We start from the raw sequence: 25,785 nt of genomic DNA, 5'->3' as shown, positions 1-25,785 counted from the left end.
TTCTTTTCAAGACGTCTGGGCATCGAGGTTATGAGTTTCTGGAGTTTTGGTGTTGGAATTTGGTTCTTGTCTGATATAGGTTTCCAGCTGCTGAAGAGTTCGTGGTCATCTTTGACGTATTTTTCGCTTAATGATGCACCAAATGTTCTCTATAAGTGAAATATCTGGACTGCAGGCAGACCAATTCAGCACCCGGACTCTTCTACTACGAAGGGGTTGCTCTACAACCTTTATATCCCTTTCAGCATTCATAGTGCCTTCCAAAACATGCAAGCTGCCCATACCGAATGCACTTATGCACCCCCATACCATCAGAGATGCTGGCTTTTGAACTGAACGCAGATAACACGCTGGAAGGTCTCCCTCCTCTTTAGCCCGGAGGACACAGCGTCCGTGATTTCCAACAAGAATGTCAAATTTGGACTCGTCTGATCATAGAACACTTTTCCACTTTGAATAAATATTTTATTCTTTAAATAAGCCTTGGCCCACAGGACACAATGGCACTTCTGGACCATGTTCACATATGGCTTCCTTTTTGCATGATAGAGCTTTAGTTGGCATCTGCAGATGGCATGGCGGATTGTGTTTACCGACAGTTGTATCTGGAAGTATTCCTGGGCCCATTTAGTAAGGGCCCGAAGACCACGGGCATCCAACAAAGGTCTTCGGCCTTGTCCCTTACGCACAGAGATTTCTCCAATTTCTCTGAATCTTTTGATGATGTTATGCATTGTAGATGATGAAATATACAAAGCCTTTGCAATTTGACATTGAGGAACGTTGTTTTTAAAGTATTCCACAATCTTTTTACGTACTCTTTCACAGATTTTTTGAGACCTGTAGCAGGTATCAAATTTGAAATGACCTCATTTAGTGGATAAAAGTGTAAAATTTCTCCGTTTAAACATTTGTTATGTTATCTATGTTCTATTGTGAAAAAAAAAATTGGCTCATGTGATTTGAAAGTCTTTTAGTTTTCATTTTATTCAAATTTAAAAAATCCCGACATTTCCAGAATTCGGGTTGTAATTAATTGCAAATTCACACATCAAAAAGATATTACAAAAAACAGTTTTATGAGAGAAATATTTTATTTGCTTGAACATAGAATTTATTACTGTATTACTTATTTTAGATATATTTACAGACCGTTTATTGCAGCTCAGAGGTAGCCTAAATGCATTTACACTGAAATTACAATTGCATAAATATAATAACTATATTGTGTCTAAAATATAACAATATTAACTTTTTATTTATTGAATTATTGCATAAAATCAATATCACATTAACATAAAATCAATAATGCTATTCAGGACAAACACAACACTTGTTGTGTTTTGTGAGACAAAAACTCATAAAGGGGCATTTTTGCCTGAATCTCTTGAATATGAGTGGTATATAACTGAATTCTACTGGCTAAATCGTTCATCACCAATCAACTGTATAAAATGTGAGATGACCTACGTAGATCAAATAGGTTAGGTTTCTTACAATTATATTTACATTTCTGACTTGTTTTTTTATGGCCATAGGATTAGATTTTAATAATTTAACATAAAAATATGTCAAGGCTCTGTCAAATCTGTTAAATCTGTAAATATTCCCTTAAACGGAGATCACACAACTCAGACTTTTACTAGCAGCTTAAGCAAAATACTTTGAAGCGATTTGTCCTTATCAAAGCTTTGCAGTTCGATTCAGTCGGTTGGCTCTTTTCAAAGGAGTCTGACAAAGCAAAGTGTTTTGAGAAAGACACTCCCCACGATTCCTCGCTGTCAGCTGAGTCACGTCTGCCCCCTCACTGACAGTCTGAAAGCGTTTGGAAATTTATGGTTGAAAAGTTGTTTTACATGCCAAAAATTAGAGACACAGCAAACTCCCGACTATAAAGTCAATTTTCTTCCAGTGTATAATGGAAACTTTACCTTTGATAATACACCACCCAAGAGTTTTAATAAAAGGGAGAGTTCATTCACCTCCTTTCTTTGACCCAAGAACATGCTGTCTTTATTTTCTCCCTTTTCTCTGTTTCTTAAACAGCCACTCTTGTTTTTAATACCACTACCTGTTTCCCTCTTTCCTTCTTTTTTATGTTCTAGTCTACTTAATACTCCTTAGCTAATAATTAGGGCCTTGAGTTTTATGCAGAATGGTACTCCAGAGCACAAGGAGGAACAAATCCTCTTTTCTCTTTCTAAAGGCTTGAGATTCAGTGGCGTCATTGGAGTGGTTGAAGAACTTTGAGTCCAGTAGTTGTTAGAGTTAAAAAAAGAGCAATGTAGTGCTGCTACACACTCAGAAAAAAGGTACAAAAGCTGTAACTGGGGTGGTACCTTTTCAAAAGGTACACATTTTTACATTTGTAACTTTAGATATGAGCTAAGTAAAGTAATATTCAGTGTTGGGGATAACGTAATACAAGTAATGTGAGTTTTGTAATCAGATTACTTTTTTCAAGTAACTAGTACATTACTTTTTAATTTACAAGTAAAGATTTGAGTTTTCAAATAAGTAACATGAGTTTGTTTTCCCATTTATTGACTGACAGTTCTCCTATCCCCATGTTAAGAGAAATCATAAGTGCAGAGGCATGTGTGCTGTGTAAACAGGATGGTTATTGTAGTCCTAAAAATGGGAACATGCATTTACTTATTTGATTCATTATATTATTCTTATTATTATTCATCCTTGTGAAATGGTTCATCCTTAATGCTTAGATTAATTAATTTTAGTGAATCTATAATCATCCTAAATGATCTGATTCATTCTGTTCTGGTGAACTGTACTGTGGTGAATCATATCAGCCTAAATGATCTGATTCATTCTGTTCTGATTAATTGCAGTGAATTGTATCATTCTAAATGATCTGATTCATTATAGTCTCATTGATTCTAGTGAATCTGTTTGTCATTTTTCATCTGCAGCATTGAAAAATCAGATGTGTTCCAGTAAATCAGTTCAAAAACACTCAATATTTCTGTGGCAAAAAAAAGAAAAAAGGATTCTTATTGAATTTGCTTTATATCTTTTGGTATAGCTATTTTGTTGTTTAGCTATATCTTGTATTGTAGCAAAATACTTTTTCAAACAATCAGTTTGACTGTAGTTTAACTATTTTGAAGCTGTAGTTCGTCAAGCTACAAGCTAATCATAACTCATAAGCAAATTCATTATCATTTTACTGCAGGATGTAGGTCTCTAATGGAATTTTAATTATCCTGATTTTGCAAATAATAAATTAGTAGTGCATTGGGAGTTTTGCAGCATCAAATTTATGGCTGCTGTCTAAGAAGTGAAGTTTTTTCCCCCTAGTAGTCCTGTAATCTCCACTGAGAGCCCAGTACTTAGTAAGTCCCACAGGCAACACCATGAAATGCAGTGCTGTATACGGATACACATTCCATTGTTATCTGTTTAGGGAAAAAAGGAGGAAAAGACTTCAGGCCATTATTCAACAAGTGGGCTTATCACTTCCCTAAATTCTTCTGCCTGCTCCAGCGTGTTTAATGAGTGTCAAGGTCTTAGAAGATAAATGCTCCCATATCCTTAGTAGGGAATGTGTCTTTTGATAGTACTGCTGGAAAGACAGAAACTGTGGTCCAAGGACACGTGTGAATTGATTTAACTGAATTATAACAATTACGTGATCAAATTAATCACCAATAATCACTAAATATTTACTGATCTTTCACAGATTATAAACGCGACATGACACTGTTAAAGGAATAGTTCACTCAAAATTTAGAAAATTTGCTGTAAATTCACTCTCAGGTTATGCAATGTCATGCACCAATGTCACATATATTAAAAACATATATCAAAACCTATATTAAAACATATATGTTTATATAGGTTATTTCCGTGTGGGTGAGAAAGAATTTCAGGTAAATTTTGAAATGTACCAGGTTTATATATATATATATATATATATATATATATATATATAGATATATATATATATATACACACCTTTACATAAGTTGATAAGCAGTTAAATGTGTTGGTTTACACACAGAGAAAAGTGTAAGCTTTTAAGAAGTCCAAGAATAAAATTATTAATTTACTTAACATGTTAAAATTGATTTACAGAAGTTTTTTTTGCTGTTTTCTAACAGTTTGGACTTGAATAAAGAAAGAAAACTTGCACTTAACCTTTTCACAGGCATTTTGTTATCATAGTTAGACAGATATCGTGATGTATCATTATATGATTGTCTAGCAATATACTGATTAATCGCAGAATAGCTGTATCGTGATATTATCGTTATTGTGAGCCATGTGTCCGTGATATCGTATCGTGAGGTACCCTGCGATTCCCACCCCTAGTTTAGAACTGTTTGTTTTCGCTTGTAAATAGTGCTTGATCTGTGCATATTTCTCTCCTGATCCAGACAAGATTACTTTTTTCACTGAAGAAAGCTAATGGATAGAGGACTCATATTTTAGCCAGAAATTATTCATTTGTTTATTACAAACATGCAGCTGTTCACTTCACAAGAGTTGTGTGGATTATTGTTATGTTTTTAATCAGTCGTTTAGACTCTCATTCTGACGGCACCCATTCACTGATCCACTGGCAAGCAAGTGATGTAATGATATATTTTTCAACAGTACGTTTTCAGCAAATTTCATTTTTGGTTAAGATATTCCTTTGATCTGTGTGCAAGTTTGTTTGTTTTTTTCTTTACATGCTTTTAACTTTTAAATCTGTGGATTTACTGCTTTCTCTGACACAATGTGTAAGTCACAGTGCATTTTAACAAACCTACCACTGAGGCTGCTCTGTGAGTTTAATAAACATACCTTAGCCTTGATGGCACACACAAACACACTGTGATTAAATTAAAGGACATTATGGATAAATTAAAAGCCTGGTTGATCTTAATCTTGTCAGCACTGTATATTGTTTATGCTTCAGAAAGAATGAGACTGACATCAAAGTCTTTGGTGGACCCACAATGTGTACCTTGTTTTGAATAGAGATGGTTGTGGGTGAGTGAACTTGCCCAGTCAAAGTAGGAGAGCCCAGGCTGCTTGAAACATGGCCAAATGTACCCAGTGCCAAAGGTGTCGTTTGAAAATGGCAGGTTGGGCAGCACTTTGATGTCCTGCATCTGGAGCCTTTAAGTGTTTTTAATGACAGCATCATCTTTAACCGTGTCCTGGCCAGGAAGAGGGTTCTCACTTCTCCTGACACCTTAATACTGTCACAATTGATAAAGATCAATGATCAATCTCTCTCCACCCTCAATACCACGACTGAGGTGCCCTTGAGCAAGGCACCGAAACCCCAACTGCTCTCCGGGCGCCGCAGCATAAATGGCTGCCCACTGCTCCAGGTGTGTGTTCACGGTGTGTGTGTGTGTTCACTGCTGTGTGTGTGCACTTTGGATGGGTTAAATGTAGAGCACGAATTCAGAGTATGGGTCACCATACTTGGCCGTATGTCACGTCACGTCACTTTACAACTAGCTGAATGTATAAAAACAACATGTAGTCCATCTCGGCAATGGTCACCTATAAAATGGTATAACTGTTCACTTGTCATCATTTTGTTTTATACAAATTAAAAACAAAGAAACAGGGAATCCATGCGATTTGGAATTTCACATGAGGAAGATTTAATTTGTTTTGTTAATTTGTATTAATCAAAAAGCATGTCTAATCAATTTAATTCATAAAAATGTAACAATTTAATATTTATTTATTTTACAATAATAGGGCCTACAATAATACAATAATATTATTAAAATAATAATATGAAATGTTTTTTCATTTTTCTTTTCATTTTATTATTATTATTATTATTATTATTTTCAGAAATTCTGTGTTGTCCATTTTAAAATTTTCTGGATTTCTAATTTACTAAAAATGTATTATTATTATTATTAAAAAAAATCTGTGGTACTTAAATAAAACCATGAAACATTAACAATTTGTTTTGATATTTTAAAATGTAATCAAATGAAAATTTGACAATTCCTTTTATTTTTGGCAAAATACTGCCCAACAGATGTTTACTGTTAAAATTAAAACATGAAAGAAAAATTGCTATATGTTTTAAAAATAATTGTAATTATTTTATTATTAATAATATTCTTATTATTACTTTAAGAATTACATTTGATTAAATGTACAAACCACCAGGTGGAAAACTCAGAATCATAAAATCCAGTCATAAGAATGGAATTTAAAGTATGAAGAGGAATGTCATATGAAATTTGGTAAATTCCTTTTTTTTTTTTTTTTTACTGTAATTCCGAGTTTTTCGCATTGCAAAAAGCATATGTTATTGGCAATAGACAATGGATCTTTTTTTTTGTCTACAAAATTTCATTGCAATTTCATCAGTTATTTTTTTTATTCTCTTCAGAAGAATTGGAATAAGTCATATGGACTGCTTTTATTGTGTTTTGCTTCATGATAAATGTTAACATACATGTACATTTTTGGGTCAACTATTCCTTTAAAGTTCTGTTGCAAGGGAGATTCAGTTCACGAGGGGAAAAAGGACTGGTCTAAGAAACTGAAGTAAGGTCAGTATATAGATTTGTTCTGCAATCATTAGCATATACAGTACATATATTTCTGCAAGCTTGCACAGATCTCCTTTTAATTAAAGCACTGCGACATTAAAAATGAATAGGAGAAATTATATTTTAAATTAGCAAATAGGTGAAGCAGGCAGTTTTTACTCTGATCATTTGTTCTCACAGTCGTTACTTTCTATTCTCTGCCAGTGTAATTCTGGCTGAGCTTCCTAAATCAGCCCGTGTGAGACGTTTTCAGTGGTATTTATGTCCAGTCTTTCATCCTTCTGCAGTCTTGAGTGTCAGCAGGCATAACTGTCAAATATATGTAGAATAAACTGCACTTTTCTGGGAAGATATATGTTTGAAAACTATCTGAAAAGTCTAGTCAGGCAATACATGCTGTCACAGCAATGGCGTTACGATGAATAATTCACAACCCTGATCAGACAGATGGATGCGTACCTTGTGAAGTGATAGATTCATTGCATCTGTTGTAGCGGTCGCAACACAGCGTGGCCCAGATAAGCAAAAAGAACCTTTTACAACACTTAAACGTAGACACACACATGCCCATATGTACACCGGAAGCATTAATGAATAATGGACATCCCACTCCTCAGAGAATGACTACCTGCTGGGCTCTAAACTATAAATACCCCCCCCCCCCCCCTTTTTAAAGGATGGAGAAAAATAGGGATGAACAATTGCACCTCTACTTACGGCCTAGAGGAGATCTTGCTCACAGACTCTATCGTCGCACTAATCTTTCAATAGAAAGCTTGTAAAATAGTAGTCTAAGCAACTCTACAAGGAGTAACTAATGAGTAATGCAGTAAATGTACTGCAGTGTCCCTAAAACTGTTTGAACAGTAAATAAATATGCAAAGACACTTTACAAGCTAAACATTTAACAAAAATAAATAAATACATACATTTTAAAACCAACATATTGGTTATTGTCACGAATGGGACTAGAGACACGGAGGAGTTGGATCAGTACAAGGTTTATTGGAATAACAGGGAGAGATACTGTGTCAAGGAGCGGGGCCGGATCCAGGAGGGAAGGATGGTGGTGCAGGTAGGTGGGTCCTTGGAGCGGTGGAGAACAGGAGTGGTGGAGATCGTCAGAGTACTGTAGGTGAGTAAACACAAGGTTAGGGGTCTGGTTTAGGTTCGGTTGTGAACGGTAGACCGGATGAGGATGGAGTGCTGGCAGCGAGTAGATATAGTGCTGGTGATTAGGCGGTGACAGGTGCAGGGAATCAGAACTCAGGTGACTGTGATCTGGGTAACGAGGGTGCAGGTGCCTGTGATTCTCCGATATTACCCCCCCCCCCTCCAGGGGCGGCTCCTGACGCCCTACTGCGGCGACGAGGACGGCCTCGGCCTCTGGGTGCGGGACGATTGGATGGAATTCCTGGTCCCTGGCCACCCAGGATCTTTCCTCTGGGCTGTACCCCTCCCAGTCAACCAGGTACTCGAGCCGGGCGCCCCGTCACCGCGAGTCCGGGATGTTGTGGACTCGGTAGACCTCTGCTCCGTCGATCATCTCTGGAGCAGGGGGGGAAAAGGGTTTGAGAAGGGAGACGTGGAATGTAGGGTGGATGCGGTACCTGGGGGGGAGCTGGAGCTCCTAGGTGACGTCGTTCACCTGCCTCCGGACGGGGAAAGGACCAATGAAGCGGGGACTCAGCTTCTTGCAAGGCAGACGGAGGCAGAGGTCTCGGGTCGACAGCCAGACTCGATCCCCAGGTTGGTATTGGGGGGGGCTCAGACCTCCGGGCATCTGCGAAGCGTTTGTGCCTCCGAACTGCCTGCTGAAGATGGATATGAGCTGAGTCCCAGACCCTCTCACTTTCTCTGATCCAGTAGTCCACAGCTGGAACCTCCGCTGGTTCTTCCGTCCACGGGAACAGAGGGGGTTGGAAGCTGAGCATGCACTGGAACGGAGTGAGGCCGGTGGTGGACTGACGGAGAGAGTTCTGTGCATACTCGGCCCACGGGAGGAAACGGCTCCAGCTGTGCTGGTCTGGGGAGCAGTATGACCGGAGGTAGCGTCCGAGTTCCTGGATCTTACGCTCAGTCTGGCCGTTGGTTTGGGGATGGTAGCCCGAAGACAAACTGACGGTGACCCCGAGGAGGCGGAAGAAGGATCTCCAGACCCGGGACATGAACTGAGGGCCTCGGTCTGACACTGTAATTGAGGTTTTAAAGTTTAACACTGATTCAGGTGGATTCGAATCCCTGCAGACAGTCGGTCAGAACTGTATAACGACATCTAATTTGAAGAATTCACCCCAGACTCCAGAATCTCATTAAAGCCTTTACTGATGGCAAAGTTGTGGTTCTGCTCCACTTCCTCCACTTCCTGACCGCACGTGATGCTCATGATGGTGACGTTGCAAACGTTCATTGGTCACATGCAGAAAGTTCAAGAAGCCTTTCAACAGCCGCCCCCGAATTCAATGATTGAATTCGCACATCTTGACGAAGGGCTTTCCTTCAAAGTGGATTACTCCTAATCAGATAGGGCTGGTAGCTTGACAAGACGAGCTACAGGTCGAGTATATGTTCGTCTCTCAACTTGCACAGTAGCTGACCTTACTCTGTCATCTGCTCCTGGATGCACTACATCTCCGATTTGTAGATTTCCCTTGTCCGATTTCCATTTCTGTCGAACTTGGAGGCTGGGCAGGTAGTACTTAATGAAATGCCTCCAGAAGTGGTCGGCCAACAGTTGGCTGTGTCTCCAACGGCGTCGACTTAGCACTCCCGAGTCTTGATACACTACCTGGGGCAAGGAGGCATCTCTGCGTCCAATGAGGAAGCAGTTGGGGGTGATTGGGTCAATATCAGAAATGTCAGAGGATGTGTAGCCAAGAGGCTTTGAGTTAAGGATCCCCTCAATTTCGATTAACACTGTTCTCAAAACTTCTTCTGTAACAGTCTGCGCCCCTAAGGTAACCTGGAGAGCCGTTTTAATTGAACGTATCTCCCTCTCCCAGCATCCACCAAAGTGGGGTGCTCCTGGTGGATTGAAGACAAATTTGATTTGCTGGGAAGCAAGGTGGCCTTGTATCTCCTCATACAAAGCAGCAAAGGATTCCTTCAGCTCTCGTTCTCCACCCTTGAAGTTAGTGCCTTGATCACTTAACAACTCATACGGTTTCCCACGTCGAGCAATAAAGCGTCTCAGGGACATCAGGAAAGATTCTGAATCTATGCTCGCCAACAGATCTATATGCACTGCCCTGGTTGTAAGGCATTTGAATAATATGCCCCACCTCTTCTCATTTCGGCGTCCAATCCTAATCATGTAGGGTCCGAAACAGTCCATGCCAGTTGAGAAGAAGGCAGGCTTAAAGAGCTGTTGTCTTGCAAGTGGCAAGTCGGCCATACGAGGAACTTCTGGTTGTCCCTTCCATTTTCGACACTCTCCACATTTACGTTGGTGTCGCCGTACTGCTTCACGGCCTCGCAATACCCAGTAAGTCCTTCTTAACTCTGCAAACACTCGCTCTGGCCCAGGGTGGTGCAGCTTCTCATCATAATCCTTGATAATGAGTTGGGTCACAGGATGTTGAGGAGCAAGGACTATGGGATGGATAAAATCCAGTTCTGCCTCACTGCAGCGTCTCAAACGGCCACCCACACGAATGAGTTCAGTGGTAGGGTCAAACTCAGGAGAGAGAGAGGCCAGCCTGCTTGTACCGGATATTGGTTTCCCGGACTTCAGATGGACCATCTCGGTAGGGAAGGACTCGGTCTGCATTTGACGAAGCACTATTTGTTCTACCTCTCTCTGTTTGTCAATGTATGCCGCCCCGTGAAGCTGCTGACTGCATGCCTTTAAGTACTCGGCCAGTGTGTCATACTGCTGTGGATTTGGCAAGGAGATAATTGTAGTCGATCCACAAAATGCGGTCTGCCTTAACTCGTTGCTTTGTTCTTCAGCAGGCAAGGAAGGTTGCTTGGGCCAATTCGCTGTTGGCAGTTTGAGAAATGAAGGACCTTGATTCCACTGGCTTCCTTTTTCTAGGTCACACAGGCGTTTACCTCTTGTGATGCTGTCCGCAGGGTTGTCTTCAGATCGTATGTAACGCCAGGTTGCAGATGCGGTGAGTTCTTGTATCTCCGCCACCCGAGTTCCCACGAATACCTTGTAACGACAAGAGCTTGACAATAGCCAGATAAGCACAGTCATAGAACCTGACCAAAGTGTTAAGGAACTAATGGGAATGGTGAGTTCTGCGACAAGGACCTTGGAGAGCTGGGCCCCGCTCAGAGCTGCGCATAGTTCAAGGCGAGGTATAGACTGCTGCTTTCGGGGGGCAACCCGGGATCTGGCTGCTAGAAATGCCACTTCAACTTGTCCTTCTGTATTTTCTGTCCGCAAATAGGCCACGGATCCATAGGCCTGCTCCGATGCATCACAGAATACGTGTATATCACGTATGCTAGTTGGTAGATCCACGTCTGGACTGGAATAGCATCTTGGTAGTGATATCTTATCCAGATCACTCAGTTCTTTCTCCCATGAACTCCATAAGCTGAGCAGATCTTCTGGCAGTTGTGGGTCATCCCAGTCACGCTTTTTATCCCATAGGCGCTGCACCAGTATTTTCGCTCGAGTGGTGTACGGGATAATATAACCCAGGGGATCGTATTGGCTGGCTAGTACACGATAAATGCTGCGCATGGTTACTTTAGGGCAATTCACTATCCTGTGCTTGTAGTGCAAAGTGTGCGACTGACAATGCCAGTGCAGCCCAAGGGTAGACTCATGGGTATCTTGTAGTCCCTGACTAAGCCAGAGCTCACAGCTGTTCGATCTAGTCTCGGAGGGAAGATGAGAAATCACTGCCGGGCAATTGCTGGCCCACTGTCGCAATTTGAAGCCTCCCTCATTCAGCAGAGCACAGAGTTGATCAACAAGATCTTTGGCGGCATCTTTGGAGGTGAGACTGTGTAGACAATTATCAACATAGAAGGACTTTTCTATCACCTCCCTCACCTGTTCTCCTGGTTGACTGTGGTCCAGCACATGCTTTTGCAGGGCGAACGTGGCACAACAGGGACTGCAAGTAGTCCCAAAGGGAAGTACCTGCCACTGATACACATCTGGTGCTTGTTCTAAAGTTATGTCTCTCCACAGGAACCGGAGTAAAGGTTTGTCATCAGGGAGCAGCCTCACCTGATGAAACATCCCACGGATGTCACTGCTTAAGGCTGTGGAATGTTCGCGGAAGCGTAGTAACACTGCCAACAGGGTGGGACTTAAGGTGGGACCTGGAAGAAGCAGCTCGTTCAAGTTTTGGCCCTCATACTGGAATGAGCAGTTGTAAACGACCCGATTCTTGCCGTTGTGTGTAACCATATGGTGAGGGATGTACCATGATTCTTGTGATCTCTCAGCCTCGCATGTATGAAGTTTCTCCACATAGCCAGCATTTCTGAGTCTTTCCATCTCAGTTTTGTAGGCACAGGCCTGATCAGAGTTCTTCATCAGCTTTCGCTCAATGCTTCTTAGCTGCGGCAGAACAGCTTCTTTTGGCATGTGCAGAGTTGGCATGTGTTGTCTGCGAAGGAGCGGTGTCGCATAACGCATGACACCATCCACATTAACTTTCACCGTTTTCTCTTGTAAGAGGCTGATGGCCTCGTTATCAAGTTTCGACCGCATCACTACTTTCTCACTGCGGTACGGAATTACATCCATCTGCCACAGCTTTTCCACTTGGGCGAACAGATCAGCATTGGGAGAGATGGCAGTAAAGAGGCACTGGTGAGTGTTGAGTCCGTGCTTGATCTCGTGTGTAGGGCCTTGTAGAGTCCAGCCTAGTCGAGTTCGAACTGCAGCAGGTCCACCTGGCGGGCCTAGGTGAACAGGCTCAATTGGGGTAACAAGGTGTGGACAATCTGAGCCAATGAGCAGTACAGGCTGTACTCTGTCTATTTGCTGCAAGGGCAATCCAGCTAAATGTTTGTACATCTTCTGGAGGGATGCAACAGGGTGAGTTTGCTCAGCGAGACCAAGCCTTTCGGTCGTGAAGGCACCTTGAATGGGGAATTACTTGTGTCGGTTAGTGACGGGAGACACAGTGAATGAGACTGCCGCCCCATGAAGAACCTGTTGGTCCTGCCTAACCGTCCGCAGTATTAGGTCCTCAGGCTGCCCCTTCAAATGTAACTGCTGTGCTGCTGTGTGAAGCAGTATGGTCCTCTCCGACCCATCGTCTAACACAGCATATGCCTCAATAGATTGGTCACCGTTGGTGATGATGACTTTGCTCACCTTTAGAAGAACCTTGCGGCTGCAGACAGGACGGTCCACATAAAGGACATCTTTGGTAGTGTTAACAAGACAGGAGTTCTCTCTAGTGTCCGTTTCGTTAGCTACAGTCCGTTCATTTACATCATGCAGTATAAGGAGGTGTTTCCTATGGCATGTCTTACAGGGGGATTTCAGGTTGCATTTTGAGGCATGATGGCTACGTCCACAGCACCAGCATCAATTGTTCTTAAGGATCCAGAATTCTTTTTGTTCCTTTGTGAGCTCTTTGAAATTGGCACACCCATTCAAAAAGTGATTAGCATTATCACAGTAGGGGCAATATGCACGCAATCTTCCTTTGTATCTGGCAGATTTAAATGTTATCTCTGGAGCGAGTGCTTGGGTTTCACCTCCAGTGATGGGTTTCTCTGTGCCTAGCAAGATGGAGGTTGGTTTCCTTGAAGTCCTTGGTTCACGGTGGTCCTGCCTTCTCTTACTGCTAGGTTCTGGTGGGAGACTTGTCATCCTGGAGCCATCATCTTGTACTTGGAGCTCGTACTCCAACCAGTTGGAGAAATCAAGGAGAGTTGGTATAGTTACCCTCAGTGGGTGGATGTATCTCTTGAAGCTAGTTCTCAGCTCATGAGGGAGTTTACTTTGAAGTCGTGACACATGCGACCCACAGTCTAGTTCGACAATTCCCTCAGGTCCCAGTTGTTCCAGCATGCTCACTAAGGAACGCACATGTAGCGCAAACAGCTTAAAAGCCTTCACATCTCCAGTTCTGATGCTTGGGCCATCCATAACTTCAGCAATGTTCTGCAGGACCAGCTTGTGCGGTTGCCCATACATCTTGAAGAGAGCCTGCATAGTGTCGTTATAAGGGTGTGTTGAATTGCAATAGGAATCTGCCACTAGCAGTGCCTCTTCTAACTGCAGATGATCTGTAAGTATCTGATACTTGAAACATTCGGTGGCGTCAGCAGGGAGGAGGTTCTCCAATGCCATGCGCAATCTTGAAAACTCTCTTGGATCTGGTGTTGTCAAGGAGGGTATTGAAGGCTTAGGTCCTCTGTACATCCTCTCCTGAAAGCATGGTGCTGTGGCTTGGGGAACGTCCTCAGATCGTCGTGTAGGATAGGACTTTTTGACATCCAAGTATGAATAATAGTTGTCTCGGGACAGCTTTTCATCATAATGGATGGGTTCAGCATATGGACGAGGCTGAGCATGAGGAGGAGTATCCAATCTCTGAGCAGGGGTACAATACCTCGGCGTAGCTTGGGGCTTATCCTCGGGTGTATGTGAAATAGTGCAGTCCCTCACCTGTTCTGTTATCTGCCTGATCTGTATAGAGGGGTACTGGTGGAGGTCTCTGCTTCGTGTGGTGGGCACTGGCTGGCTAAGACATGTTTCTGGATCATGGAATTGTGGAGCTGGTACGGGAGACACTGATTTGTGTGGAATGGCCACAGTTGTGGCGAAATGCTGGATCTCTCGTTTCATGAAGGCATTCTCTGCTTTAAGGTCTTGCAACGCACTTAAAATCTCTGGCAGTTGTCGAATGCAGCTCCGTAGCTCATCATTCTCCCTCTGCATCTCCTCCCAGGTAGACTGTTGAACCTGAGGATGCAGCTCTTCCTCCTCTCTCTGCCAGTTTCCCCTTGTATTTTTCCATTCATCCAGTAGCACCAGATCACTGGTGGGTGAACACTGACTTATGGGTGTAGAGACACGGGGCTCACGCTCCAAAGACAGTGGAGGATCTTCAGCCTTAGCTTCATCATCACTAGAACATACAGGTTGCTGGGATCTCCTCTCAGATCCAGACCTTTGTACTTGGAAGTCTGCTAAATATGCAGGTGGCTTTACATGTCGTCAGGGGCGGACAACTGGAGGCTCTGGCTCTGAATGGGATGTCATTTCTCTGCAGTAATTCGAGGATCCGGCTCGAAGGACCACTTGTAATTGAGGTTTTAAAGTTTAACACTGATTCAGGTGGATTCGAATCCCTGCAGACAGTCGGTCAGAACTGTATAACGACATCTAATTTGAAGAATTCACCCCAGACTCCAGAATCTCATTAAAGCCTTTACTGATGGCAAAGTTGTGGTTCTGCTCCTTCAAACTCTGCTTCGTGACCGCACGTGATGCTCATGATGGTGACGTTGCAAACGTTCATTGGTCACATGCAGAAAGTTCAAGAAGCCTTTTCAACAGACACTATATCCTCTGGCAGGCCATAGTTGCGAAACACATGGTGGAAAAGGCATTCGGCGGCCTCCAAAGCCGTGGGTAGGCCCTTGAGGGGGATGAGCTTGCAGGCTTTGGAGAACCGATCTACGACGACCAGGACACAAGTGTGACCTTCCGACTCCGGGAGGTCGGTGATGAAATCCACACCGATGTAGGACCAGGGTCTCCGAGGAACGGGCAGGGGAACCAGCTTGCCTGCGGGGAGATGACGGGGAGATTGGGACATGGCACAGACTGAGCATCCTCGGACGTACCTGATGACGTCCCTGGCCATACCGGGCCACCAGAACCGAGCTTGGAGAAGTGAGAGGGTTCGCTGGCTGCCTGGGTGTCCAGAGCCCGGTACTTCGTGAGCTGAGCCCAGAAGGGTGAGGCGTTGGGAGCGGGGCACATAGGTTTTCCCGCTCCGCGTCTCACTAGTACCCTCCTGTGCCTGCTCCTCGCAAGTGCCCTCCAATTCCAGCTCCTCGCATAAGCCCCCCTATGAATCCACTGGTCCCGTCCAGCTCTCCTTTGTATCCGCTGGTCCCGTCCAGCCCTCCTGCGTCTCCGCTGGTCATGTCGAGCCCTCCTGCGTCTCCTACGTTTCCGCTGGTCCCGTCCAGATCCGCGCCTCCAGAGCACCCTCAAGTGTCCGCGCCTCCAGAGCGCCCCCTATATCTCCGCTGGTCCCGTCCAGCTCCGCGCTGTCCGAGCGGCCCCAAGAGTCCGTGCTTCCAGAGTGCCCCCAAGAGCCCGCTTCTCCTAAATTATTCCCAAAGGGGAACCTCCCCAATAAATTTTTTTTGGAGGGGGGGCCATATAGTCACGGCCTGTGTGGCCAGGCCAAGGGCCAAGGCCACGGAGCTCCCTGATCCGCCATGGCCCCCTGAAAAAATAATATGACCATGGCCTCCCGAGTCTCCCCCAATCCGCCATGGCCTCCCGAGTCCCGGATCCGCCCTGGCCTCCCGAGTCTCCTGATCCGCCCTGGAGGCTTCCCTTGTCTCCTCCCTGTCCTGGCTCTGCTCCAGCCTGCAGGGCGTCTGCTTCCGGGAGGGGGGCGATATCTGTCACGGTTTGGTTCCTGTTTGCCCTTATTTGTTTTTTCCTGTTCTAGTTTAGTTAATCATCGTTTATTCCATTCACCTGTTTTGTATTAATCATCTTGTTTGCTCTTTTGTTCCTGTCCCTTTAAGTCCTCAGTTCTCCCCTTGTCTTTGTCCCAGTTTAATGTTTATTAAAGGTTTAAAGTGTGTTGATGCTACTTCGTTCTCATGATCCTTTATTTTATTTGTCTACAACCACGAATACCGTAACATTTAATGTATTATATTTACTAATTTGTGGTTATAGCTTTTAAGAGTATGATTATTTATAACACACAGTGAACATGTTGCATCCACTTAAATTACAATGGATTATATTTGTCATATATGTTATAATGTATCATAAGTCTCATATCTTGCCATCTTTCTTATGCTACTTAAAGCGATCAAAGACCACTTATAAGTATAGTAAAAATAATAGTAATATTTTTTTTCTCAAACAGCCATAAGATCAGATATCAGATCAGATGAATGTGTAATGTGACACATTTGCTTTGAACTATTTTTACTGTAATATCGATTAAACTAACATAAACATTGCATTTATTTGTTTTTCAGTTTAAATAATTAACTAGCTCACATCAAAATTAATATTAGCATCACAGGGAACACTCAAATAACTCTTTACACCTAACCACTTACAAAATGTACTAAGATCCTGTGCAGATCTTAAGTAAACAATGTCAAGATATATAGTCCATTATAAATGTAAAAGTAGATTTAATATGGTGTTCATTATAATCATAATCTTAAAAGTTATATCCACAAATGCGTAAGCATTATAATGTATTATAATTGTTGTTATGATTATTTATAAGATATAACATATTATTAGGTTATTTATAAGATATAACATATAATAAGGTTTTTTATAATGCATTATGCATTCATTATAATGCCTTAAAAATACCCTTATAATGTATTATAAATATGGGCTTCATAGAAAGTGTTACCAAGTTATCTTTTAAAACATGAATAATTTAATGACACTGTGAAATGTAATCTTTAGCAAATCTCAAAATTAATTGTAATTTTTCACACTTTTTATCAGCATCATGTAATTGTCACGAATCCGGTCCGTGGTCTTCCGTCTGCTCGCCATCAGAGGTCGCCTTCTGATTATATTGACTCTCACACTACACAGACTTCCACGTCACCACAGACTACATTTCCCATGCTCCATTTCACTGATTATGTTTACACCTGCAGCCAATTACACACACTATAAAAATCAGTCTCAAATAACCATTCAATGCTGAGTATTCTAGCCTGGTTTACCTTTTTCTGTCTGATCTCTGCCTGCCCTGAAGCTTATAGCCCGTCTTGGATTTACCCTTTGCCTTGTTGTTTCGGACTGTGTTTGCACCTCGCCTGGACTATTTCCCATTTGTGGATTCCCTGTTTGTCTCGCCCTCAGGATTTAGTTCTCCGTCGACTGACTCAAGCCTGTCTTTGGAATACTCTTTTGTCTAGCCCTGTTCGACCTTGTTTGCCAGTGTTGATCTTAGCCTGTTATGACCACGTCTCTGTTTAATAAAAGCTTGCATATGGATCCGCATGCCTCTCGTTTCGTTTGCCCCGTTACAGTAATGCTTAAATTCACTTGTAGCATTTTTTTTTTTTTTTACAATTTTTAAAATAAATTAGTTAAGAATTTCAATATCTGCAATTTATTGTTTTTGGCCATAATTAATATTTTTTTTTTATAATAAATAATAAAAAATAAGCCAATAAAGTGTTTTTACTAATGCATGATAGATTTTTTTGTATTTATCAATATACTAGTATTGTTATTGGAAATTTAATTGTAAAGGATCTTTTCCCCCTATTTTAACTTTTAATGACATTATTTTGTTTTTATTAAAGTTATAAAGTAAAAAACATTAATTTAAGAACACTGTGAAAAGTTATCAGTAGAAATCATTAAAAAAAATATTAATTTGCCACACTTATAATGATGTGATGCTTAAATTTACTTGTAGCATAAATTCACTTTGATTTTATATTTTCTTATTTAATGCTATGACATTCATACATTAAAAGACATTAACTATTAACTATAGGGAAGTCGTGGCCTAATGGTTAGAGAGTCGGACTTGTAATCCAAAGGTTGCGGGTTCGAGTCTCGGGCCGGCAGGGATTGTAGGTGGGGGGAGTGAATGTCCAGTGCTCTCTCCACCCTCAATACCACGACTGAGGTGCCCTTGAGCAAGGCACCGAACCCCCAACTGCTCCCCGGGCGCTGCAGCATAAAATGGCTGCCCACTGCTCCGAGTGTATGTTCACGGTGTGTGTGTGTTCACTGCTGTGTGTGTGCACGTTGGATGGGTTAAATGCAGAGCACGAATTCCGAATATGGGCCACCATACTTGGATGAATGTCACTTCACTTCACTATTCGTCTGAAAGAAGAAAGTCATATACACTCCAGTGTTGTTTTTTTTTTGGCCGAAATCTGTCAGTTACAGTAAAAAAATATAGTACAGATCACAGCGTGCCCACCTTAATTGAATAAAAACCCAAAATGTAGTTTTTTGTTATTATATTGAACTGAATGTCAGCTTTGCACAGTGTGCATTGCACACATTAAATTCATGTAAATCATCCATGCTAAACACACACGTTTTCTATTCGAATTTTTTTTTTCATTTGAAAGTATATATTTCACTCTCTCTAGATATATTTTTCAAAGACGGAGTTTCGAAGTTTCTCGCTCAAGTTCACAGAGACCTAAAGCGCATCCTGTTTGCTTTAAAGTACAACGTTTCGTTGTTATTCTGAGTGCACACAAATAAACGTAGAGTCTTTACAGATTCGAAAGATGTATTAGGCTACTTTTATCTGTATGACCAAAAATAACGGCGATTTTAAGAGCAAGTGAGCGCACCGGCGCCTGTCCTGCAGCGAGCGCGCTATTCAGCTTCCACTCTCCACACAAACACTTCAATAGCGCACATTTCTCTAGGTTAACATCATATTGAGCGGCCATGTAAAGTTGCTACTACATACATCTTTCAGATGAAAAGCCATATTTGAGGTCGATGAATGATAGGTGAGCGTTTGGATGTCCTGCCCGAGTGCATTACCACAGACCAGCCGTTAACAATCTGTCCATCACGGACTGCACCATTCACTTAACCAACCACAACAAAGCAAACAGGAGGAGAGCATAAAGAGACAGGGCAACTAGAATTGAGTTCAAAATTAAAATATACAGTTTATAGTTTATTTATATAAAAGGTATATGTGTGTATAAAGTTGGATATCATTACTATTCCCGGTCCCGCCCACTCCCGCTGATATTTTTTCCTATCCCGTCCCAATCACGTGATTCGTAGAGATTTTGTTTCCCATCCCACGGGATTCCCGAAAAATGGACAGCCTCTACTCCACATGGCTCTGAAGCAATGTGTTTGAATAAGAAGAATATCCATATTTAAAACTTTATACAACCCGAATTCCGGAAATGTTGGGACGCTTTTTAAATTTGAATAAAATTAAAACAAAGACTTTCAAATCACATGAGCCAATGTTTTATTCACAATAGAACATAAAGAATATAACAAATGATTAAACTGAGAAATTTTACACTTTTATCCACTAAATTAGCTCATTTCAAATTTGATGCCTGCTACAGGTCTCAAAAAAGTTGGCATTGATTAGAACTGGACAGGCTGACATGTCACACTCAGGCTCATTAGTAGAAACTGGACAGATGGCTAGTTCAACATCAGACTCGATGATTAAATCAGGACCGACAGATAGTTCAAATTCAGACTCAACAAACAGTGTTGGGACAGACAGACAGCTCAGTTTTAGATTCCCTGACGGAAACAGGCAAGACAGACAGTTTGAAATCAGACACATTAGTAGAGACTAGATGGACAGACAGCTCACAAACAGCCACCATGGCTGGTTCAGAACAGGACGAGAGTTCAGAGATGGCCTCCTCGGCCGGTTCAGAGCAGGAAAAAAGTTCATAAATGGCCTCCGTAGCCGTGACAGAACAGGCAAAGAGTTTACAGACGGCCTCCATAGCCGTGACAGGACAGGCTGAGAGTTCACAAACAGCCTCCATAGCCGTGATAGGACAGGCAGAGACTTTACAGACACCCTCCATAGCCGTGACAGGACAGGCAGAGAGTTCACGGACGGCCTCCATAGCCGTGACAGGACAGGCAGATGGTTCACAGATGAGAACATATAGAAAACATTTGCTGCATCATTAAACTCTTCAGCAGCTGGAAACCTATATCAGGCAAGAATGGGACCAAATTCCAACACCAAAACTCCAGAAACTCTCAACCTCGATGCCCAGACGTCTTCAAACTGTTTGAGACCTGTAGCAGGCATCAAATTTTAAAGCTAATTTTGTGCATAAAAGTGTAAAATTTCTCAGTTTAAAGTTGCCATAGAATACATTGATACAATATTTTATTTTTTTCTCTGATATCTACATAGAAGGTTTGTGGCTTAGGTAAGGGCAAAAAATCTCCAGAAACTGATTTACATGTGCATTTACAACCATAGGATTTCTGCCTAGAATGAAATGGTCTGTTATTGGCTTATTTGGAAGGGTCATGAATAATAATGTTGAGCTCTGCTTTGATTGGCTGTTTCACAGCACGGCTCATTTCAGTAGCTCACACAGCAGGAAGGAAACACAGGGAAAATATGTATTTCAATACTTTCTCTCACAGTTATGTCATCAGGTAATTATACTGTATATAAAATGCAGACATCAGGGAGCCGCTATTTATATGCGAGGTGCTGAAACTGCTTTCAAATGCACGATCACTTTTTACTTTCACTTTCAAGATTCGCGATCGCATGTACTTCGTTATACTATGAAGCGGCAATACTTACCACACATTTTACAAGATCAGATGCTTGTCAGTGGTGCTCAGGATCTGTAAATCATTTGCCTCATCCTCAGTCATCTCTCCTTACTCTGTTTATGTGGTAAGTGAAATCTTATGTAGGCTACCGCTAGCAAGGAGCAAACCATGTCCCTTTAGTGTCTCACGTTATTTTATTAGAACGCGTTATTTGCTTTCCGTGCCTTTCTGAATACAGACACCAACCCATCCCTGCACATCACATCCCCTGCACAGCCTGGAACATAGCATTTATTTCCATTATCTGCCATTTTCGCCTGTTATCTGCCTGTTGTCCTCACTTGTTTCTTCACAATACCTGCAGAACTTCTGATGGTTCGGTTGGCGGCTGGCGTAACTTGGTTGGGGGCGTAACTATTAGTGATCCCAACTGTAACGTAACAGTCGGTGTTATGTTCTGATTCGCCTATTTTTCATTGGCCTTTTGCATTCACAAGATTTACATGTAGAAAAATGAATCCTACATATATATATTTATTTTATTATTTAGCTTTTAGGGAATCACTCTTAAGAGTTGATCTTCATATGATTAATTGTTATCAATCATAATGTACAACTTATGCCTTGTTAACGACTTGTCCAGCAAGCATTAATTACAGCAAGTTATCTCTTTAACAATTTTGTTTATTTCACTCGCGGCCAACGATAAAAATAAACAACATGTTAACTCAGTTTTAAGCTAGCTCTCAGGTTTATGAGCTTTAGGTAACGCAATCTTTTTGGCAAATAGTTACGACATGTTAAATCACATAACACAGACAAAGATTTCTTAATAAGGTCAAAGTTTTATTCACTATTCTAACACAACATTAACAGACAATTTAACATACACACAAATGGGAGCGAGTTGTTTATATCTGAAGAGAGAGAGAGACTTAGGTTTGAATGCTAGCTTTTCGACCTGAGGAAACTCATAGACAAAGAAGTATTTTATCTTTACCCTCAGCGGAGCGATATCCCGGTTTCAGTCAATAAAGAGATTTGCCTTACTTGGTCTTTCAGTTGTTTTGATCGAACTCAGTCTTTCCTTTGGTTCAAAGAGACTCTTTTCCTCAGGTGAATTCAGTTCTTTGCGGGCCATGTTCGGATTGGCTGTTCGGTCGGTCGTGTGACTAGCGCACTCTTCAGTGGTTGGTTGTCTCGTTCTGACGTAATGAAGTTTAGGATTAAAGTTCTTTGAAAGTTTAACTGAGTCTTTGTGTTAGTTGCTTTGCTTCGCCGTGATGTTATGGCCTGAAGCGCTTGCCGCGTGAGCAGAACGAGAGACTCGCTGGCGTGCGTGTCCTCCTGTTGTTTTCAAACTCTCCAACACGCGCAAACTTACATGGTTGAGTATCCGTTTTTAACGGGACGATTTGGGGTCCACCCCCTTTTGGCGCGTAGTCCAATCGAAAGAGTCTCTGTGGGCAGAGCCCCGCCCTGCGTAGCTGCGTGTTTTGCATACATTATCTGGTCAGTTATTCATCACATAAAACAAATTATTGCAAGCAAGTTTCTATCCGTTATTGTAACCACGGGTTGATAAAACGGATCATTTTCATTCAACCATAATATTCTTCATAAGGTTAGCTTTCTAAAGAAACCAAACACTTATATTTTGATATGCACCAAAAATACACGTGACCACAGAGGATATTACTGGGTTAGATACATTGATAACAGATCCTCAAATTCTAAACGACACAAATAGCAGGTGAGCTAAACATCTAGTAATCAGGTAACTTATACATTCTGGATTTACCATGGATTAAAAATAATGCAACAGCTTATAAATGTCACAAACAAAACATCCTTTAATATATATATATAGGTTGTTAATATGGTATATAGTGTTTTTGTTTGAGTATATTTTGCTTCACATAGCAGAAACCAGTATAACTTTTGTTCCCCTTTTAAACATTCGTTTCTAGTTCAAAGGTGTGGCTCTCTTTGTTTGTTTCACTAGCAACATGGTCCAGCTGAATTCCTTTGTCTGTTTAGGGAGCGCAACAGAGAAAAGGGCGCGAGTTTTCTTGGAATGTGCGTGATACGCAGGGTCGTAAAAGTCTTTGGTTTGGAAAGTCTGGAAATTGTCTATTTCGAGTCGACCGTAAACACGTCATCCTTTACTGCGACTTAATGGATAGAGATTTATGAATATGGCGCCAGTAAAGTTTAGGCTCCGGGAAGGGGAGTTCTGTTTTCTTTCGAAATGACAAAACGTGAATTTCCTGAGCTGGAATGCAAGCTTTGATTCATCCTTGCATCAGGAATGTGTTGAACCTAGATGTGTGGTATCCTGATCAGGCATTACATATTCCCCCTTTGCTCGGTGAGGTCCCCGTTTGTGGACGTCGGCGGGCACTGGAACAAGAATCAGGGAGAACAGGCACACACAAGGCACAAACAACATCTCCATCACTGACTGAATCCTGGTGCAGGGTAATTTTGGAATGTACAGGTTAGAAACTTGAGAAGACAACTGGATTACTAGAAGTGGGGTTATTTTGATTGGTTTAGTTGTCCGGGGTTCGACGAGGCGGTACAGGCGTGATCTCAATCAGGTTAAGTGAGTTCTCCGGTTCGGGTTCTTGGTCAGTTTTATCACGTCGGAAAATGCGGGGGACGCCTGACGTGCATTTGTTGCAAGACCCTTGAACGGCGTTCACTCGTTTGTGTAGGAGGAAGGCCAGGGTCAAAGTCACAACATATCCTCCAATAGTAGAGATGCAAAGCGCTGTGTCAGCGGCAGACCAAGACCGAATAATCGACGCGCCAGCGGGCGGAAGGCGAGCGATAGCTTCTAAAGCTGTATCAACGGGAGTTAAATCAATCAGTTGTGTTCCTTCCTCCCTGATCCTTTCTTCCAATTCTGGATCAAGGGTGAAGGAGTGCTGTTTGAAAAAAGGTGAGATTTCGATTTCAGCCTGATACTCGTCGTCGGTAAGGTGGTACAACGCCAAATCGTCAATATGGAGGATCGAGCCCTTAGGGACCGTGATCCATAGAGTTTGGTTAGGTAGGATAATGCGTGTGGCGGTGTCGTGTTGATCGTATGTGAGGGTAGCCGTTCGCGCTGGGGTGTTGACCAGCCATCGGTTTCCGATAATTTCGGCTTGCGTTACCTCAACTTGAGAACGTGGTGTCGCTTCGGCGGGGCAGCTAGTGTTGGGCCTTATGGATTCTAGGCCGCAGATGCCCTCAGTATTATCGCGGATAAAAGGCTTACTCGGGCAAAGGAAGTGAATGTCCTTCGTGAGCGTACACATCTTTAGGTTTGGGGCCAGATACAACTGTTCGTTGTTATCGTGATACGCAACGATTTCAGGAGTGTGGATTTTGACATAGGTGTTCCCTTGCCAAAATCCCACATTCACCACATCTTTGAGCCGGTAAATGTTATTAGCGTCGATAATGGTTAAACTGAGGAGAATGGCCCGGTCACCTGGATCGGTTGACCACGGTTCTCGCAACGAGTTACAACGACTTATTAAAGGGAGTCAATCTCAATTTCGGGACCTGGATTTAAGGAATTTGTAAAGGGAGTTTCCTGATGAGGGGACTAGAGGAGAAGAGAGATTGGATTGAGAAAAGGAAAATGGGAAAAACATAAAAGAGACACGACAAACAAAAAGATACACAAAGAGACATAAGGACACCGAATGAGGTGAGGCCGCAAACGAGTGTCACATGTGTAGAGTAACTCCTCTCTACTAGAGGTTGGCCCTAGTAGTGCAGCTGAGGAGAGAGTGTATGTGTTATGTTTAACGAGGTCGCTATATGTTTCCTAAACAACAGAGATTATGTTAGTGTGATGTAGAGCGTATGGGTGTCGGTCTGTGTCAGTGGGCTTGATCTTCCCCTTTTGCCAGTCGGCTGGAGCTCTGGTGCCTCTTTATCTGGTTTCGATGGACCCATCGAAGTATTGGCTCGCTGCGCCCTTGGCTGATTTTGATTCGGTAGGCGACAGGTGAGAGCTTGTCTACTATCTCATGGGGTCCCGTCCAGCGAGGTAAGAACTTCTTTGCCAGGCGATGGGAAGTGTTCTGCTTTGGTTGGGCAAAGCGGTAGTACCACACTTTGTCTCCGACACTGAGCTCATGGTGAGAGGCCTTTTGGTCGTAGTAGGCTTTACGACCTTCTGCGCTTCGCTGCAGTTGCTGTTGCGCGAAGGCGAAAGTCGCTCTCAAGTGCTGATGCAACTCTTCCAGGTACTGGTGAGTGGTGTAGGCAGTGACAAGGTTCAGGTCACCGGGTTGGTACAGCAGATGCAGTGGTAGCGTCATGTTTCTCCCTGTCATCAATGTGAACGGGCTCGAGCGGCCATCAATACCAGTGGAAGTTTGATATCCCAATCCTTTTGATTAGCGGACACATACTTCTTTAACATGCTGACCACTGTGCGGTTACCACGTTCGACTTGCCCTGAGGACATGGGTTGGAAACTTATGTGGAGCTTGGCCTGTATGCCCAGGAGTTTCCACACTTCCTGCATGATTGCAGCGGTGAAGTGGGTTCCACGGTCAGAGTTGACCCTTAAAGGCAGTCCAAATCTTGAGAAGATGTGGTTCATTAACAGGCAGGCTGTTGTTTCTGCTGTATCGTTGGGAGCTGGGAGACATTCTATCCACTTTGTGAATTCGCAGACCACGGTGAGGAAGTATTTGTTACCCCGTGTTGACCGTGGCAGGGGTCCTACCCAGTCTATTTGGAGGTCCGACCATGGGAAGGTCATTCCCTTTCTTTGCAGTG

The 25,785-nt window shown here is 42.5% G+C and overlaps 1 protein-coding gene across 1 annotated transcript in view; it reads right to left on the bottom strand.

Moving 5' to 3' along the window:
- Positions 1–25,785, bottom strand: part of usp43b (ubiquitin specific peptidase 43b) — a 106,669-nt gene that overhangs the window by 36,235 nt on the left and 44,649 nt on the right. The gene's annotated exons all lie outside the window — the stretch shown is intronic.

Source organism: Barbus barbus (assembly GCF_936440315.1).
Source record: "Barbus barbus genome assembly, chromosome: 4".
Taxonomy (NCBI): Eukaryota; Metazoa; Chordata; class Actinopteri; order Cypriniformes; family Cyprinidae; genus Barbus; species Barbus barbus.
The sequence above is the reverse complement of the archived record's forward strand: the minus strand, read 5'-3'. Positions and strand labels throughout refer to the sequence as shown.